Source organism: Hypanus sabinus, chromosome 13 (genome assembly GCF_030144855.1).
Source record: "Hypanus sabinus isolate sHypSab1 chromosome 13, sHypSab1.hap1, whole genome shotgun sequence".
Classification (NCBI taxonomy): Eukaryota; Metazoa; Chordata; class Chondrichthyes; order Myliobatiformes; family Dasyatidae; genus Hypanus; species Hypanus sabinus.
Genome location: NC_082718.1, coordinates 39,547,895 through 39,567,567, shown reverse-complemented (window position 1 = coordinate 39,567,567; position 19,673 = coordinate 39,547,895). Strand labels below are relative to the sequence as shown.

The 19,673-nt window shown below is 41.8% G+C and overlaps 1 long non-coding RNA gene across 2 annotated transcripts; it reads right to left on the bottom strand.

Moving 5' to 3' along the window:
- Window positions 1–11,527: 11,527 nt before the first annotated feature.
- LOC132403782 (uncharacterized) lies at window positions 11,528–18,064 on the bottom strand. 2 transcript variants are annotated; one of them, XR_009515344.1, is made up of 3 exons: window positions 15,454–18,064; window positions 12,978–13,176; window positions 11,528–12,648 (listed from the first exon to the last, which is right to left on the bottom strand). It is a non-coding gene; the product is annotated as an uncharacterized LOC132403782 (long non-coding RNA). The 2 variants fall into 2 exon arrangements; XR_009515343.1 differs by having other exon boundaries at window positions 11,528–12,620.
- Between the last annotated feature and the right edge of the window lie 1,609 nt (window positions 18,065–19,673).

Below are 19,673 nucleotides of genomic sequence, written 5' to 3'. Positions count from 1 at the left end.
TTTATGCAACATCTCCACGACCATTGCTTTCAAAATCTTGGGGGCATATCACTGACTTTTGGAGCTTTACTGGCTACTGGTCTTGTAAATTTCTTTGATTGTTTTCAGAGCTAACTTCTTTCAGGTCTTTCTTCATTCACTCTAGATCAGGGGTTTCCAACCTAGGGTTCACTGATCCCTTCCATAATTGCCATAGGTCCATGGCTTAAGAAAGGTTGGAAACCCCAAATCTAAATAGCTTTATGCTTTTTTTGGTGTAGAGGTTGATTTTTCAGTGTCTACTTTCTTAATTTATTGCTATTTCTTTATTCTCCAATGTAACTTCTTCTGTCTCAGACTGTTTATTTAAGTTTCTAATGGACTATAAGTAAAATTCTTATAGTCTTTTTATTTATGTTTCTCTTGTACTCTACCTTCCTTGGTGGAGGAGTCTAGGACAAGAGGTCACAGCCTCAGTTTAGAGGGCAATCCATTTAAAACAGAGATGCTGAGAAATTTCTTTAGCCAGAGGGTGGTGAACGTATGGAATTTATTACCACAGGCAGCTATGGAGGCCAGATCGTTGGGTATATTTAAGGCAGAGCTTGATGGGTTCTTGACTGGACAGAGCATCAGAGGTTATGGGGAGAAGGCTGGGGAGTAGGGCTGAGGAAGGGAAAAACTGGATCAGCTAGGATTGAATGGCAGAGCAGACTTGATGGGCCGAATGGCCAAATTCTGCTCCTCTTTCTTATGGTCTTATGGCCTTTTCCTTAACCCTCCTTTGCTAAATTCTGCAAAAAATTCAGTCCTTGAACAGGAAAGGATTGGAGGGATATGGGCCAAACATGGCTAAAGGAGCCATGTATCTATTTATTGTTGGTCTTGTTGTATTAGTGTTGTGCATCTTCACTCTGGGTTAAACATAGAAACACAGAAAACCTACAGAACAATATAGGCCCTTTGGCACACAATGCTGTGACAAACATGTACCTACTTACTTTAGAAATTACCTAGGGTTACCCATAGCCCTTTATTTTTCTAAGCTCCATGTACCTATCCAGAAATCTCTTAAAAGATCCTATCATATCCACCTCCACCACCGTCACTGGCAGCCCATTCCACATGCTCACCACTCTCTGCATAAAAAACTTACCCCTGACATCTCCTTTATACTTACTTCCAAGCACCTTAAAAGTGTGCCCTCTCATGTTAGCCATTTCAGCCCTGGGAAAAAGCCTCTGACTATCCACACAATCAATGCCTCTCATTATCTTATACACCTCTATCAGACCACCTCTCATCCTCCACCGCTCCAAGGAGAGAAGGCCAAGTTCGCTCAACCTATTCTCACAAGGCATGCTCCCCAATTTAGGCAACATCCTTGTAAATCTCCTCTGCACTCTTTCTATAGTTTCCACGTCCTTCCTGTAGTGAGGTGACCAGAACTGAGCACATTACTCCAAGTGGGGTATGACCAGGGTCCTATATAGCTGCAACATTACCTCTTGGCTCTTAAATTCAATTCCATGACTGATGAAGACCAATACGCTGTATGCCTTCTTAACCACTGAGTCAACCTGTGCAGCTGCTTTGAGTGTCCTATGGACTCAGACCCCAAGATCCCTCTGATCCTCCACTCTGCCAAGAGTCTTATCATTAATTCTATATTCTGCCATCATATTTGACCTACTAGAATGAACAACCTCACACTTATCTGGGTTGAACTCCATCTGCCACTTCTCAGCCCAGTTTTGTATCCTATCGATGTCTCGCTGTAACCTCTGACAGCCCTCCACACTATTCTCAAGACTCCCAACCTTTGTGTCATCAGCAGATTTACTAACCCATCCCTCCACTTCCTCATCCAGGTCATTTACAAAAATCACAAAAAAAAAGAGGTCCCAGAACAGATCCCTGAGGCACACCACTGCTCACCAATCTCCATGCAGAATATGACCCGTCTACAACCACTCTTTGCCTAATGTGGGAAAGCCAATTCTGGGTCCACAATGCAAAGTCCCCTTGGATCCCATGCCTCTTTACTTTCTCAATAAGACTTGCATGGGGTACCTTATCAAATGCTTTGCTGAAAATCAAATACACTACATCTACAGCTCTACCTTCATCAATATGTTTAGTCACATCCCCAACAAATTCAATCAGGCTCGTAAGGCATGATATGCCTTTGACAAGGCCATGCTGACCATTTCTAATCATATTATGCCTCTCCAAATGTTCATAAGTCCTGCCTCTCAAGATTTTTTCCATCAACTTACCAACCACTGAAGTAAGACTCACTGGTCTATAATTTCCTGGGCTATCTCTACTCCCTTTCTTAAATAAATGAACAACATCCGCAACCCTTCAAACCTCTGGAAGCTCTCCCATCCCCATTGATGATGCAAAGATCATTGCTAGAGGCTCAGCAATCTCTTCCTTTGCCTCCCACGGTAGCCTGGGGTACATCTCGTCTGGTCCTGGTGTCTTATCCAACTTGATGCTTTCCAAAAGCTCCAGTAATCCTCTTTCTTAATATCTATATGCTTAAGCTTTTCAATCCACTGTAAGCCCTCCCTACAATTGCCAAGATCCTTTTCCGTAGTGAATACTGAAACAAAGTATTCATTAGGTACCTCTGCTATCTCCTCCAGTTCCATACACACTTTTCCACCATCACACTTGATTGGTCCTATTCTCTCATGTCTTATCCTTTTGCTCTTCACGTACTTGTAGAATGGCTTGGAGTTTTCTTTAATCCTGCCCGTAAAGGCCTTCTCCTGGCCCTTTTTGGCTCTCCTAATTTCATTCTTAAGCTCCTTCCTGCTAGCCTTATAATCTTCTAGATCTCTATCTTTGCCTAGTTTTTGAACCTTTCATAAGCTTTTCTTTTCTTCTTGACTAGATTTTCAAAGGCCTTTGTACATCATGTTTCCTGTACCCTACCATCCTTTCTCTGTCTCATTGGAATGTACCTCTGCAGAATGCCACTCACATATCACCTGAACATTTGCCACATTTCTGCTGTACATTTCCCTGAGGACATCTGTTCCCAATTAATGATTCCAAGTTCCTGTCCGATAGCCTCATAATTCCCTTACTCCAATTAAACGGTTTTCTAACTTGTCTGTTCCTATCCCTCTCCAATGCTATGGTAAAGAAGATAGAATTGTGATCACTATCTCCAAAATGCTCTCCCACTGAGAGATCTGACACCTAACCAGGTTCATTTCCCAATACCAAATCAAGTACAGCCTCTCCTCTTGTAGGTTTATCTACATATTGTGTCAGGAAACCTTACTTAACACACCTAACAAACTCCACCCCATCGAATCCCCTTGCTCTAGGGAGATGCCTGTCAATATTTGGGATATTAAAATCTCCCACCATGACAACCCTGTTATTATTACACCTTTCCAGAATCTGTTTCACTATCTGCTCCTCGATGTCCCTGTTAATATTGGGTGTCTATAAAAGATACCCAGTAGAGTTATTGACTCCTTCCTGTTTCTAACTTCCACCCACAGAGACTCAGTAGACAATCCCTTCATGACTTCCTCCCTTTCTGCAGCCATGACACCATCTCTGATCAGCCCCCAACTCTTTTGCCTCCCTCCCTGTCCATTCTGAAACATCTAAACCCTGGCACTTTAGGTAACCATTCCTGTCCCTGAGCCATCCAAGTCTCTGTAATGGCCACAACATCATTGCTCCAAGTACTGATCCACACTCTAAGCTCATCTGCTTTGTTCATGATGCTTCTTGCATTAAAATAGACACATTTCAAACCATCAGTCTGAGCGTGTCCCTTCTCTATCACCTTCCTATCCTCCCTCTTGCACTGTCTCGAAGCTTTCTCTATTTGTGAGTCAACCACCTCTTCCCCATTCTCTTCAGTTCAGTTCCCACTCCCCCAACAATTCTAGTTCAAACTCTCTCCAATAGCCTTAGCAAACCTTCCTGCCAGGATATTGGTCCCCCATGGATTCAAGTGCAACCCGGCATTTTTGTATAGGTCGAGATTGCCCCAAAAGAGGTCCCAATGATCCAGAAATCTGAATCCCTGTCCCCTGGAATTCAGTTAGTTGGGAGCACGTCATAGAATGCAATACTCTCTCACTTAGCCTCTCAGTGACTCTTAGTTTGTTTTCAAACGGTCACTATGATGGCCACATGCCACTGGCTTGGTCAGCAGGGTCTAGTTGGGCCGGCCAGCTTGTTTCCTTGCCCTGTGACTCAACTCTTTATCCTTTGTTTACTGGGCTTTTATGTCATAAAAGGGTACATGTTTGTCATTTGTTGTAAGTTATAAGACCACAAAAGCATAAGGTATAGGAACAGAATTAGGTCATTTGGCCCATTGAGTCTGTTCTGCCATTTCATTATGGCTAATTCATTTTCCCTCCTGCCTCTCCCTGTAATCCTTCATGCCCTGACCAATCAAGAATCTATCAAGCTCTGTCTTAAATAAACATAAAGACTTGGCCTCCACTGCTGCCTGTGGCAAAGAATTCCACAGAATAATCAATCTCTGGCTAAAGAAATTCCTCCTCATCTCCATTCTAAATGGACACCCCTCTATTCTAAGGCTGTGTCCTCTGGTTTTGGACTCCCTTGCCACAGGAAACATCCTCTCCACATCCACTCTGTCAAAGCCATCAAAACTTGATGGGTTTCAATGAGATCCCCCCTCAATCTTCTGCATCATGTATTCTTTAAATATTGTTTACTTTTGTATCTTTTAATATAGTTTCTTTTTGTACCATAACCAATTAGTTTGCTTTGTTTAGATTTAAGACACTGGTGTCAGATAGAACTGAAGTAGTTTACTTTCATTTAAATGGCAAGTAAATTGAGATGACTAACTCATTAACAGATTTAAATTCTCTGCATTTTTATGACCTTGGTTCTTTAAGGTTATTATAGCTGGGGGGTGGTAGTGTGGATAAGCTCTCACTACCTATTATATGCTCCCAATGGCGTGTGTCTCAGATAGCCTCTGACAACCAAGTCCAGCTCCAGGCCTTCACGCGAGGTTTAGCATCTAATCCCATTGGAACCGCTTTCACTGGCAGGAAAAGGGGCAAAGGTGCGTTACTGGCATCTTAAAAGCAGTGCTTTGGGCAGATGGGGCTCACCAGCTGTGGCTGACAGCTCATCTAGGAGAAGGAAAACTCTGATCTCAAACCTTTGCTGCCTTGTAGCTTTACCCGCTCCCGGGGAAGGCTTCAGGAGTAAACCTTGAGGTGGAAAAGTCCAGAGCTAGAGTCCCTAAGGCAGTCCGATGTTGAGTTCAATGTTGACAGGCACCTCCTGTGATGCGGTTGGTGCCAAATTGTATCTATCTCTGCTACTCCTTTGCGTTCATTGGAAGTGTGGGAGAGGGAGCTTGCTCTTGCTATTGCACTGCCCTGCCTTGCATACATCGACAGCTAGGACGTAACGTACCTGCTCAACCCAGAGCAATGGAAGCCTCAGCAGCCACAGTAGGCTGACATTTCAGAAAGTTGTATTGACCTTGGATGATATTTGCAGTATGTGGAGTAAATGAATAACCACAAGGGAAACTGGGTAGGCTTGGTTTATATTTCATGTATACAAAATTAAACTATAACCTGCTTTGATGTTTTTTCACATGGTAATGAAAAGCATATAGTACCAAATTCTTCTGTTTCACAATGAAACCTACACAAAAATCAAACACAGGTAATGTAAGAATAAGTGTTCACACAGCACAGTCTCCCATGTTCACAAGGACTCAGAGGACACTGCTCAAAATTATTTTGTCTTGCAGTGTTACAAACAAAACAGAAATTCATCCAGGGAGATTTCATTGTGTTGAAACTCCGTTTCCAGAGGGGAAATCGTTTTATCCAACCCAGTCCTCGCTTCACTGTAAGGAACTCAGTTTCGATAGATAGATTCCAACACAAAGTGCTATGTTCTGAAAAGTTATGTATGCTCACTTTTTAAAATTGCAGGAATCATTTAAAACATGCTGCAAAAAGTGAAAATGAGTTCAGTCATCATTATTATTATATAAAGTTCAACATTCCACATCAATTTCAGAATCAGAATCAGGTTTTATATCACTGGCATATGGTGTGAAATTTGTTATGAAGCAACAGTGCATTGCAATACATAAAAAACTGTGAATTACAGGAAGTATATATATATTTTAAAAATTTAAGTTAAATAAATAGTGCAAAACAGTAATGAGGTAATGTTCATGGGTTCAATGTCCATTCAGAAATTGGATGGCAAAGGGGGAAAAAGCTGTTTCTGAATCATTGACTATGTGCCTTCAGGCTCCTGTACCTCCTCCCTGATGGTAGCAATGGGAACAAGGCATGTCCTGGGTGATGGGGGTCCTTAATGACGGATGCCACCTTTCTGAGGCAACATACCTTGAAGATGTCCTGGATGCTGGGGAGGATAGTGTCCGTTATGGAGTTGATGGAATTTACAGTTTCTTAAGTACTATTGATTATATTCTCCCTAGATTCAAATGAAAGGTATCGCTTTTCATTTTTCCTTTTCATTGTGTTCTGATATCTGGACTTAAATGTTAATATAGATATTGGAAACTCGATCCTACACATAATCACATATTAGCATAATTATCGTAAGTAAAAGCATGACTGGATATAGGTTACTCTGAAATCTGATGTTGTAAGTGCGAATTAAACAGAATTTACAATTAAAAGCATGCTGGAACACAGTTAAAGTCTCTTGTTCTTGGCTTTCTTCAAAATAATATCTGAAGGGTGTTTTTTTTGGTGATCTATTGATATAGATGACATTCTATTGACAACTGGGTGTTGAAGCAATCACTAATTTATCCCGGCATACTGCTTTTGACATTTTGTTTGATGTGTGATCCAGGTTTGTCAATGCATGTTTATTGTGCTTATTTCTGAAGATTTCCTCCTACAATTAAATGTCTTGAAAGAAGATTTGGCCACAGGGTTAGATGACTTGAAATTTGTGAACATTAATGGAAGTAATAACTTTGAATAGAAAAATGAAGTGAATGGTGAAGAAAATAAATGAAGAATTAAGAAATGTGGAGAGTAATTCTGAATCTTAACTTTTACTGATTGAACATACAGACCAACCTTCAAATCCGAATGGAAGGAAATGATTGCTCAGACGCAATTTCAATCGGCTTTGAAGCAGTATCATTACTATTACCAAAAGCTGTTTTAATCTCATATTATGACATGTATCCTCTTGTACGATAAGGAAGAATTCCTGATGTTGCAATCTACCTCGTCACAGTACTTGCACCTTCTTGTCTACCTGTACTGCACTTTCTCCATAACTTTATTCTCTACTTTGTTAGTGATCTTTCTTTTGTAGTTCAAAGATATTCAATTCATTTCAATTCAATTCAACCATACATGAATGCCCATGAATACAGCCAAATCAGACAGCATTACTCTGGGACTAAGGTACAAAACACAGGGCCAACAGTCATACACAGCACACATACAGTCACACAAAGAGAGACCTGATGCTGCAGAAATCTGCAGTTGACCACAATACAACTCGTCTTCTGCAAGCAAACACTGGGAAGCAGCGTCAACTCCATCTTGGATGCCATACCACTGCCCCCCCCCCCCCCCCCCCCCAGTGGAGAGCATTAGCTCCAAAGCCTCTCTGGATAGGCTGTAAACAGGTGACACAGCAGCCTGACACCCTGATTCCATAAATGCCGTAGAAACCTGCAGTCAACAACACAGCTTGTCTTCTGATGGGTGAATACTAGGCGGTGTGGGGGCAACACTGGCCCAAGCCTGGACATCATGCCAGACCGCCCCCAGGTGGAGCACTTTGGATTTGACTGGTAAGCACAACTTACTAGATATACTTATATTTTGAAATTATCTGTTATTCGAATACATAGGACAAAAATAAACCAATCACCAGTTATGATTTTATTTGGTATTATCTTGCAACATAGGACTGGACTGTTTACCCATTGGATCTATGCCATCTTTGGAACAATCCAATCAGTCCCATTTCTACCCTATTTCCTTGTAGCCTGTTTTGTCTCACATGCCTATCACCTCCCTCTTGATTCCCCTGCCACCTGTGTATACAAGGGGTAATTAACCATAACCAATTGACCAACCTGCCAGTGCTTTTTAAAAGTACTCTGATGTTAGATATAAGTAACCTTTTCATTTGCTTCAAGAGCGTGAGATGGAAATGTAATTTTACTGCACTCTGAGATGAAACATTCCTGATTGATATTGTTGCCGATGTGAACTGCTGGAAGTGCCATTAATTTTATCTCCTGATTTGCATATTCTTGTTCTTGTCGTTCCACTAGTTGAATGACAGGTTTCCTTGGTATTGATACATTATATTACCTCGATACACTCTATTACCTCGATACAGGATATTACCTCGATGGATTGGATAGCTCCATTGCTTTCTTTATCCCTCAGCAATCATTTCACTGATAGTTTGAAAGATGAAATGCTCCTAAGAGCACACCATTTAAAAAAAAAATCCTGGCTGCAGAAATGATTTGGTTACGTAGTTGATTACACAATATTCTTACTTGGACTATTAATTAGAAATCAGGACCTATTGTGCTGGAAAATGAGCAGGTGAAGTGCAGGGCGCACATGCCTGTTCTTGTGGACAAGGAAAACATGAAAACAATACTGTTGGTTGTACATAGTACCACTCGGTTTCTGAGGCGAGGATTGCAGGTCAGGGTCCCAGGCTTCCCAGTGTCTTTTTGAAGAACTCATCCAAATTGATGAAGAAGAGAAGAAAAGTCCTTTACAACCAGGGAGCAAATCCTCCCCTCCTCCCAAGTAGTAGCTCTGTGGGAAGAGTTTGCAGGGGGATTTGGGATCAGAAACTTTGATGTTAATACAGAAGGAAGTTAAATGATTTCTTTGGACATGGCAAAGCAAGAATCTTAACTCTCAGAATTTCCCAGGAACTCTCCCAGGAGCAGCATAGCTGGTGTGTTGTTTGTTGTGGAGTGTGTTGCACTGAAATATGCAAAGAAGAACTTCTTCACATGGAGAGTGGTGAATCTGTGGAATTCTCTGCCACAGGGAACAGTTGAGGCCGGTTCATTGGCTATATTTAAGAGGAAGTTAGATATGGCCCTTGTGGCTAAAGGGATCGGGGGTATGGAGAGAAAGCAGGTGCGGGGTTATGAGTTGGATGATCAGCCATGATCACACTGAATGGCGGTGCAGGCTTGAAGGGCTGAATGGCCTACTCCTGCACCTATTTTCTATGTTTCTATGTTTTTAAGAAATTGGTGAGCTTTTGATTCAGTGTCAGTGTAGTGTCTATGCAGACCGTTCTTTAGACTTTGGACAAACCTTTCCACCAAAGCCATTTGTAGCTGGATGGTACAGTGCAGATGCAATCCGTCTTTCTCCATTCATTTGCAGGAATGACTGAAACTGCTCCTCAACAATCTATGGTCCATTGTCACTGATGAGGTGTTCTGGAACACCAGTCCTTGAGAAGAGGCTTCTCAACACATCAACAGTGTGCGAGGCTGTTGTGAACACTTCCTGCCACTTTGTTGCTGTATTTACTACTATCAAGAAATTTATTCCCATGAATAGTCTGGCAAAATCCTCTGCCAGGGCAATGCATGCCATTCCCAGGGAGGGAGAGGTGCTGATCTCGACACCTTCTGGAAGGATCGGCATCCTGAACAGTGCATGGTAACTTGCTTAATCTGCTGATCTATTCCAGGCCACCAGACAAAGCTTTAAGCCACCCCTTTCATATTGACCATGTCTAGGTGACCAGCCTGTAGCTCCTCCAACATTTTAGCCCTCAGCTCGAATGGCAAAACAACTTTCAGTCCCCACTAAGAGAAAGTTCATCTCGGCACTGGTATAAAATGGGGGATCTGGAATTTCTGCTGCACATTCCAGCAATTTTGGTTTGCCTTTTTGACCTGAGGCAGTGTGGAGTCTTTACTAGCTTCCCTTTAGTTCATCTCTGCTAAAATAGGGAGAGGTTTGATTTGCATTCAGGAGAATACGTTGAGGAGTATCCTCTTTTGTAAATGCTTCTATTATTTCCTTTTCCAAGAGTAGATGGGATAATCCATCAGCATTTCCATAATTAATGGTCCTCTTGAATTCGATTTTGTAGTTATGTCTCCAAGTCCTTCTCTGCATTTGAATTGCTGTTATTAATGGAACTCCCTTCTGTGGATTGAAAAAGGACAATGTGGTTGATGATCAGTAATGAGGGTAAACTCTCTCCCATACAGGTACTGATTGAAAGATTTACACTCCAAGCCAGACTCGAGGACTTTCTGCCAATCTGTGCGTAGTTTTCCTCTGCAATAGCAAGGAAGTGTGATGCAAAGGCTTGGGATGTTCACTTCCATCATTCATTGCATGTGACATGCCGGTACCTATGCCATATTGCGAAGAGTCACAGGAAAGCTTCACTGAGTGATGTAAAATATAATGTGTGACTACAGTGTCTGGCATCACCATTTCCTTTGTCTTTTTTAAATCTACCTCGCACCACTTTGTCTATTACCATTTCATCCTGATCTGTAGTAATGAGTTCAAGGAGTGGAGCACAGCAGCCAGATTTTGCAGGAACCTATTATGATAATTGACAAATCATAAAAAGGACTGTAAATGTAACATATCCTTTAGCCTTAGGGCATCAACCGCTCCTGGACTTTCCTCAGCACACTTGTGTAAATCTTGTGCTTCAATGGTGTGATCACAGTAAGTGATGATTTTTTAAAAGAAAAATCCCACTTTGAACCATAATCTTCTAATCTTTTTAACACTACCTTGAGATTTTGGAGATGTTCCTTGTAGCAATGCTGTCATCCAGGTAACACTGAGTGCCTGAGTGCAAGAAGGAGAGAGGTAGCCAGTTTGATTGAGGTGGTTTTTGAGGGGTTTTCAAAAATGTAGCATGTGCTTTCACACAGACCATGTGTCCAGTATGTGAATAAGAGATACACCCCCCAATACTCGAGTATGAATTCTAATGGTCATGTGCACATTGGACTGGTTTAACTGCAATGGGCCTTTTAATTTCTTTTCTTTTCTTTTTCCTGACAAATATACTTCCTTTATAAGTTTATGTGGCGTACAATCTGTTGTTTGTTGCCGACCTATAATTGTGTGTGGACCGTAATTACACAGCAAGTTGCTCAAATTTAGGTTCTGATAATCTGAACATCTTAACTTTCCTGTTTGGTTGAACCCCAAATCATACCGACCCTAGATGTATATTGTTTATCAAGGTGGCCTTCTCACCAGGTGGGTCCCGTGGCTGTTAGCCCAGTTAGCTATTGAGCCAAGTTTGCATCTGAGCCCGGTGGGAGGGCTACACACAGGAGTTGAGATATCTGCACCACTTTGTTTTTTTTCCCTTTTATTTAGTGAGGTGCTCATATATGATGTGATGTGTAATGATGTCCTGTTTGCTATTGTTGTGTACTGTTCAGCTCCAGTAGGTCTTCAAATAGGCAGAAATAAACCACAACAAATTCAGAGTGGATCGCATTGTTAAAGTTTTATTATTTTACTTGTAAGAGGAAACTATCTCCAAACATTATGCTAGAAAACAGCTTCTGATCTTATGCTTTAACCAATGCATTTTTATGTTCTTTATTACATGAGACCAGTAATTATGATGCTCTGTTACAGTCCTCCATTATCTTTATCTTATCTTGTTCTGACATTTGCTCTTTTGAAGCCCCATCCTGTTACCTTTGGTTGTCAAAACATCTTCTCTGGCCATAAAAAAAAAATCAGCTGTCATAAAAAGATCTTCCTTCCATAAAACACACAGACTTGTGTAAGTTTTCCCATACAAACCAGCAAAGCTCCTGGAATTTTATAGACTCCATCTTGTTCACATTACATGTTACCAATGTTACAAATTCATGAGGACTTCTGGATTACAGATATATTTCAAAGGTTTCAATAGGTACATTTAATGTCAAAGAAATGTATACAATATACATCCTGAATTTTTTTTCTTTGCGACCATCCACAAAAACAGAGGATTGCCCCAAAGAATGAATAGCAGTTAAATGTTAGAACCCCAAAGCACCCACTCATGCATAAGCAGCAGCAAAGAAATTAATCCCCCCCCCACCGAGCACTCAAGTGTGCAGCAAAGCATCAATAAAGATCAATAAAGACACTGACTTGCTGTACCCCAAAGACTACTCATTCACCTGGTAATTCGACACACTACAGGCTCTCCCTCTGCCTAATAAGGGAAAAAGAAGTGTCCCCATTTTACAGTGAGAAGGAGAGACATAACAAAACAACTCACCGATTTACGATGTGAAAAGTCTGCTGTGTTGATTTTTCCGAGCTCTATGCCCAAAGTTCTCAGGTCTCTAGGCACACAGCCAGCTTGCTGCTTTCGACCTTCTGTCTCCCACGACACACCAGCTTCCTGTGGTGGCACTGACCTCGAGTCTGCCCGCCTCCAGAGCCACGAAGTCCCAGAACCCTGAAGGTGCGCTAGCCTTCTAGGCTGCGTCCTTGGTATATTGAATCGCAGCCAGTCATGAGACCCCGACAGTGGGTCCCATTCCCGCAAAGAACTGAAGTCAGAAAGTAACTCCAGGTCAGGGTCTTCAAAAGAACCTTGAAAAGGAAAAAAATAGAGCTGTTTCTGAAAATGCAAGCAAAGGAGTCACCATTAGGTCCTTGTAAGCTCTACAGTATTCACATACATCTTACATATGACCCATCATGAATTATGGAAATGAACAAGCAATGCTTAATCAAACAATATATTTACGATATTACTCAAGTATTGCTGAAATATTAACTACACTACACTTCTCACATCTCATACTTTCAAAAATACATTCGACTTATTCGACTTTTGCTCCGAACACCTCTGAGTGCCATCCAAATATAGCTTATATAGAATTTTTAATCAGAAAATAATTGTGCAAGACATGCTTTGAAACTAATTCTGGTGAAGACTGAACCCACCTGGAAGACAATGTGTGGACGATCACCAGCAGCAAGAGAAACCTGGTTGCAGTGGTTGCCAGTACTGAAGGATTTCTTCACAGATCACCATTAATCTCCTTTCCATAATCTTGCCACACTTTGTACACACTCATTCCATACAAAGCACAGTTGCTTTCAGCAGCCACTCTTCATTTTCAGAAAAAAAATATAATATTGTCTGGAGTGTGGGTGCAAAGAAGGAGGTGAGAAAGTTATATACAATTCAAAGGAAGCATTGTAGATACATTGTAAATATAGAATCATCCTTAGATCTTTTGCATATGAATTGTCATGTATTTGTGGGTCGAACAGGCCTCTTCCTCTGAAAAGGGTCTCAACGTGATGCCTGTTGTGTCTCAATTTATCAAATAAAACACTACTTCATATCTGCCAGCTGTGTCTCTCCAGTGACTTTGTTCACATTACAACACTTGACATAAAAAAAAGATTGGGAACCCTTGCTTTAGCAGGAGGAAGGATGGGAGGAGGAGGTAAGGTGGTGAATCACTGGGCCTACTTGACAAGGACCTGTGGCTGGGGGAGTAATATGCTGAGGTGGTATTTCATGAGAGTGGGAGCTCACACAAATGTTCAGCTGTGGATAACTCAGAGGCAACTTTTAAGGGCCCAGCTGATTGTATGTGGAGAAGATAAAGGAAATCCCATCACAGATGACCTCATTTGGTCCCTTAATATTACCTTCCTGGACAAGAAGACACAGCAGCGCTTCCACTTCCTAAGAAGATTGAGGCAAGCAAGGCTCCCCACCCCCCATCAACTGTGTTTACAGGAATACCATTGAGAGCATCCTGACAAGTTGCATCTCCATCTGGTATGGGAGCAGTTGAGCATTGGACCAGAAGTCCTTACAAAAGACCGTGAGAGGATCATAGGGGTCTCCCTACCATCCATCGGGAACATTTATCAGGAGCACTGCATACACCGGGCCGGCAGTATAATTAGGGATCCCAACCATTCATCCAGCATCCTCTTGACTTTCTACCATCAGGCAGAAGACTGCGATGCACAAAAACTGAAACTGTCGGATTGAGAAACAGTTTTCTCCCCCAGGCCATTAAGCTTCTGAACATCCGGCTGTATCGTACTCGAAGTGTCACTAGTTAATCTGTTTCATACCTTATAATATTTAATATTATTGGGCTTTAATTTGTTATTTATGTGTGATTCATCGGTAGATTTTATCCTTACCTTCATAAGTTATTATGTATTATGTGTATTATTTACTACTGTGCTTTATACTCTGGTTCGGAGAAATGTGGTCTTGTGTCTATATATATTATATGGTTATATATGTTATATACATGTATATAGTTAAATGACAATAAACTTGACTGAATTGACTTGACTTGAAAGGTCTGATGGTGCGCATGAGGAAGTGGTATGGTTTACCAGAGCTATAACTGATCCCTTAAGATCTTGATCTTAAGGGATCACAGACTCACAGTCTCTCACCATAGAAGTTCAGCATCCATCCCTCTGCCAATGCACAGTGTGGAAGAACAGAACAGAATCACTAGACCTGGTAAAAAGGCAGATTCAGAACTGTTCCAGTTAAAATCAGATACAGATGGAATTGAGACGTCTTTGCGTTTTCTGGGTTTGGTGTTGATGTAGTGAAGTCGGAGTCTATTAGCCAGGTTAGACTGAAGGATGGCAGTGGCCTGTGTGTGTTGACAGAAGCTGGGCTCCTGGTGCATTGGGAGTAGGAGGGTTGAGGCTCACATAATGAGTTATTTTCCAGGACCAAGGACAGCTGGGACACTTGAATGCAACAACATAGGCTGATGATCCACTCAGTAGCAGCTTCAGGGGTCACACGGCCGACTTGCACATTGACTCTGCAACAATGCTTAGGTCCAGCAAAAATAAACCTTGTCAACAGGAGAGCCCTTTGAATTAATGGCCTGATTAAAGGCAAATCAGTGGACTGGGGCAGGATTAAAAAAAAAGCGAATCATAGCAGGAAGCTGGTCACAGATATGCATGAAGCACTAATGTGATCTCAAGCAAGCTTAAGACAAAATTAGAAACGCTGGAAGAGCTCAGCCATTGGATAGTTCCGTTGTTTCTTTGTCCCTCAGCAGTCATTTACCTGACAGTTTCAAAGATTAAATGCCCCTGAGAGAACACTATTTTTTTAAAATTATGGACTGCAGGATTATGGAGTTGATTACACAATATTCTTATTGTGTAAGAATACACAGTAACCATACTTCTGGTGCCCTCCTGCCTGTAAAGAAGACCATAAAATAAATCACAGTTAGAAAATGGTTTCTTGACGCTGCGATGAAACTTAAAACCTCTGAGCTGGCTAGTTTATTTGAATTCCCATTTGACCAAAACCACTCAGTAAATAAAATGATTGATTCTTTCAACAATAACTTGACAGATATATTAAACACTGTGGCACCACTTAGGGTTAAAAAGAAATTACCTTGTAAAATGTCACCGTGGTTAAACAATTCTGTCCACAAACACAAGAGATCATTGGGAGTGAGTTTTCAGCGGGAGTCTCTGATAGGGCAGTGGCGCAGTTGCAGTGGAAGCATTCCCGAGCAGGAACGGAGCGGAGCTGGAAAAACAGCTAGTTTTCAGTGGCAGTTCAAATCTGTGTGGTTGGCCAGAAAGAACTACAAGCTACAAATCAGTGTACAAGAATGAGCCAAGGGCACTGGACACGCACTAAGCAAAGTCTTTGTTCTTGCCGTGTGGTGGCAGGAATGGAGGCAGCCATTTTGTGACTGTCCTTGCAGCTGCCATTTTTGTGAACTATTTGGTGAACTGATGCTTGCTCCGGGATAAATTAATCAAAACAGTTCGGCATGGACACAAGGAGTTTCTGCTAATGACCTGCTAATTCTGACCATACTCTGATAAGAAGCTGTTTATTATGTAAAATGGAACGCTTGCAGAAGGAACATTCTACAATCTGGTCATCTGGGCCCAGTGTTTGACTGACTGAGGCTACATACACACTAGACCGGATAATTTTGAAAACGCTTGTTTCACGTATAAACGATAGGCGTCCACACTATGCGTTTTTGAAAATATCTCTGTCCACACTGAAACGGAGATTTTGGCGAAAATCCTCCTGCTGCACATACACAGGACACATCTACCGAAAACAAGTGACATGTTTGGTGTTGAATCTCACCGTAAAAGTCCGCATTTGTGTAGTTACAGACTAGAAAAACTTAAAAGACGGACAGCTGTTGGCTTTCGCGCAGGTGAACTTAAAAGTAAAAAAAAACAAATACTGGAGCGTATGGAGGCAACTGACAGGGAGCTCACGGACAGTATGACCCGGCTGATGATGAACATTGAAAAACTGACTGACTCTGTTGCATTAGTAAAGCCGCTTGTTAAATGTATACAGCATGTCTGCATCAGTGTTATCTTGTATTTCCATACAACGTTACATTAGGCTGTTACACATCTATCGTCAGAGAAGTACTTGCACATATAGGTAAACCACCTTCATACGAGCAAGGACAGAAAATGGCAAAGTGAGTACAGTATACTTATTTATTCAGTAAGTTATATGTCAAAGTATTTGGTAAGTACATTCCTAACTCTTTTGGCTTCAGTCTCGTTGCGGTCTGTTCCGAAATTGTTAGGTTGCGTTCAAGAATACAATGAAATGGCACGCTGCCATCTTACAGCGTTTGCAAAAGTCTCCAGTTACTCTGTCCACACTGATCTGCCTGAACAGCATTTTCAAAAATATCTACCTTGGAAAGCGTTTCTGAAAAGCTCCGGATTCGGGGGATGAAAACGCCGTTTTAGTGTGGACGGAAGGTAAAAACGAAGAGAAAAAGCTTTGGTTACGGATTTATCCAGCGTGGTGTGGATGTAGCCTGGGACTTTGAATGGAGTACTGCACAGATGCAGTAGAAACATTCCCGCGGTGAAGAGCTTTAAAAAGCAGGAAGTTTTCTCAGCAGGAGGCTTTGATTGGAGTACTGCACCGATGCTGTAAAAGTGTTCTCATGCAAGTCCAGCAAACAGCTTTAAAAACGGAGTCTCTATAAAAGAGGGGTACTTTCTAGCGGAGAGGTTGTCATGGGAGCGGTCATTGTGGGAGTCAGAGTGGCAAGGCTTTGGTGAGATCAGGCCGAGCTAAGCTAAGTACAAGAGTCCATTCCTTATTTCTTATTGAACACTTGAGAAATTAGGAGGTGTGTCTGTAGAGCCAGTGTCCTGTTCTGGGTGCCAGATCTGGGATTTCTGGGAGACTACCAGCCTCCCTGATGGCCACATCTGCACCAGGTGCATCAACATGCAGCTCCTTAGAGACCGTGTTAAGGAACTGGAGCTGCAGCTCAATGACCTTTGGCTTGCTAGGGAAAGTGTCGAGGTGATAGACAGGGATAGACAGGAGCCACAGGGAGGTAGTCACCACAAAGCTACAGGAGACAGATAAATGGGTGATTGTCAGGAGAGGGAAGAGAGAACATCCGACAGTGGAAAGTACCCCTGTGGCTGTCCCCTCAACAATAAGTACTCCATTTTGAGAACCGTTGGGAGGGATGATCTACCTGTGAAACTGAGTCTGGCCCTGTGGCTCAGAAGGGTAGAGAACTGTAGAAGATGCCAGTAGTAATAGGGGACTCTATAGTTAGGGGGACACATACGTGATTCTGTGGATGTGAAAAAGAAACACGGATGTCAGCTTACCTCCTAGGTGCCAGGATCCGTGATGTTTCTGAACATGTCCATAATTTCTTAAAAAATGAGGGTGTGGAAGAAAATTAAATTTTGACTTAAATTTTGTTGTCAAGTTTTCACAAGATTAAGTTCATGAGAGTGACAGGATAAGATGCAGATACTGCCCTGCTTGTGCTAGCTGACATTAACTAACAGTAGATCATGCTAGAAATGAGGTATTATTAACCCTTGTCGGAGACTGCCTGGCTAATGGAGGAACTGAATGTGGACCGTGTGGAAACATTTGTGAACTGGCTGATACCGAACGAGTGCTTCTTCAAATCGGCTGTTTGGCTGTTGGCTATCGCCCAAAATTTACTGTATAAATTTAAGCTGTAACCTGACATTGGTGGAGTCGTAATGCAATGGCTCCCGTGATAACATATTAAAGAATTAACCTTATACCGAGGTCTGTGTTTATTTCTGTTTGATGATGGGGTAAACTCTATTCCAGTAAAACAGGGTAGATTTTTCAAAAAAGGGTGAGCAGCCAGAAGTTGTGGTACATACTGATACCAGGGAGGAGGTCCTGAAAACAGAATACAGGGAATTAAAGAAGGAAATTGAGAAGCTGGACCTCAAGGGTAGTAATCCCAGGATTGCTGCATGTGCCATGCAACAGAGAGGATAGAAATAGAATGAAGTGGCAGAAAAATGCATGGCTGAAGAATTGGAGCTGGGGGCAGGGATTCAGATTTCTGGATCATTGGGACCTCTTCTGGGGCAGGTGTGACCTGTACAAAAGGAACAAGTTGCACTTGAATCTGAGGGGGACCAATATCTTTGAGGGCAGGTTTGTTAGAGTTGTTGGGAATGGTTTAAACTAACATGGCAGGAGGGTGGGAACCAGTTTGATAGAGCTAGGGATGAGCCAGCAGGTTTACAAGTAGATCATAGGTATAATATGAATGTAAGGAAGGACAAGCCAATGATTAGGTACAAATGCAGACAGAGCAAAAGAATAAATTGTACCACAGAGGCAAAATTCAAAAGGATGAAGAATGCAGCACTGAAGGTGCTGTATTTAAAAGCACGTAGTATTTGGACTAAGATGGATGAACTCATGACGCAATTGGAGAATGGTAGCTATGATGTTGTGCACAGCACTGAGTCATGGCTGAAAGAAGGTCATAGTTGGCAGCTTAATACAAAGGATATACTTTGTATCAAAAGGACAGGCAGGAAGACATAGGTGGTGATGTGGCTCTGTTGCTAAGACATGAAATTACAGTACATCTTTAGAAAGAGGAGACGTAGGGTCAGAGAGTGTTGAATTGTGTGGGTGGAGTTAAGAAATTGCAAGGATAAAAAACACCATTATGGGAATCATATATAGGCCTCCAAATAGTAGTCAAGATGTGGGGTTGAGATTGCAAAGTGAGCTGGAAAGGGCATGTTATAAGGGTAATATTACAATTGTAATGGGGAACTTCAACATACAAAGGGATTTGGAAAATCAGATTGGTGAGTTTCTTAAATGCCTACAAAATGGCGTTTTAGAGCAGCCAGAGCTAGAGCATACTCTGGAAAGGCTATCTTAGACTTGTTTTTTGTGTAATAATTCAGATTTTATTAGGAAGCTTAAGGTAAAGGAACTCCAAAGAGTCAGTGATCATGATATGATTGAATACTACAATTTGAGTGGGAGAAGCACAAGTCAGATGTATCATTATTGCAAGGGAATAAAGGGAATTACAGAGGCATGAGAGAGAGGGGCTTACCCAGGTGGATTGGAGGGGGATACTGACGGGGATGACAGCAAAGCAGAGGTTGCTGAATTTTCTAGAATAGTACATAAGGCACAGGATAGATAAGTCCCTCAGAGGAAGATGTTCTCAAATGGCAGGGGTGACAAGGAAAGTTAAGGATTGCATAAAAGCTGAGGAAAAGCCATATAAGGTAGCAAAAGTGAATGGATGATTGCGAAGCTTTTAAAATCCAACAAAA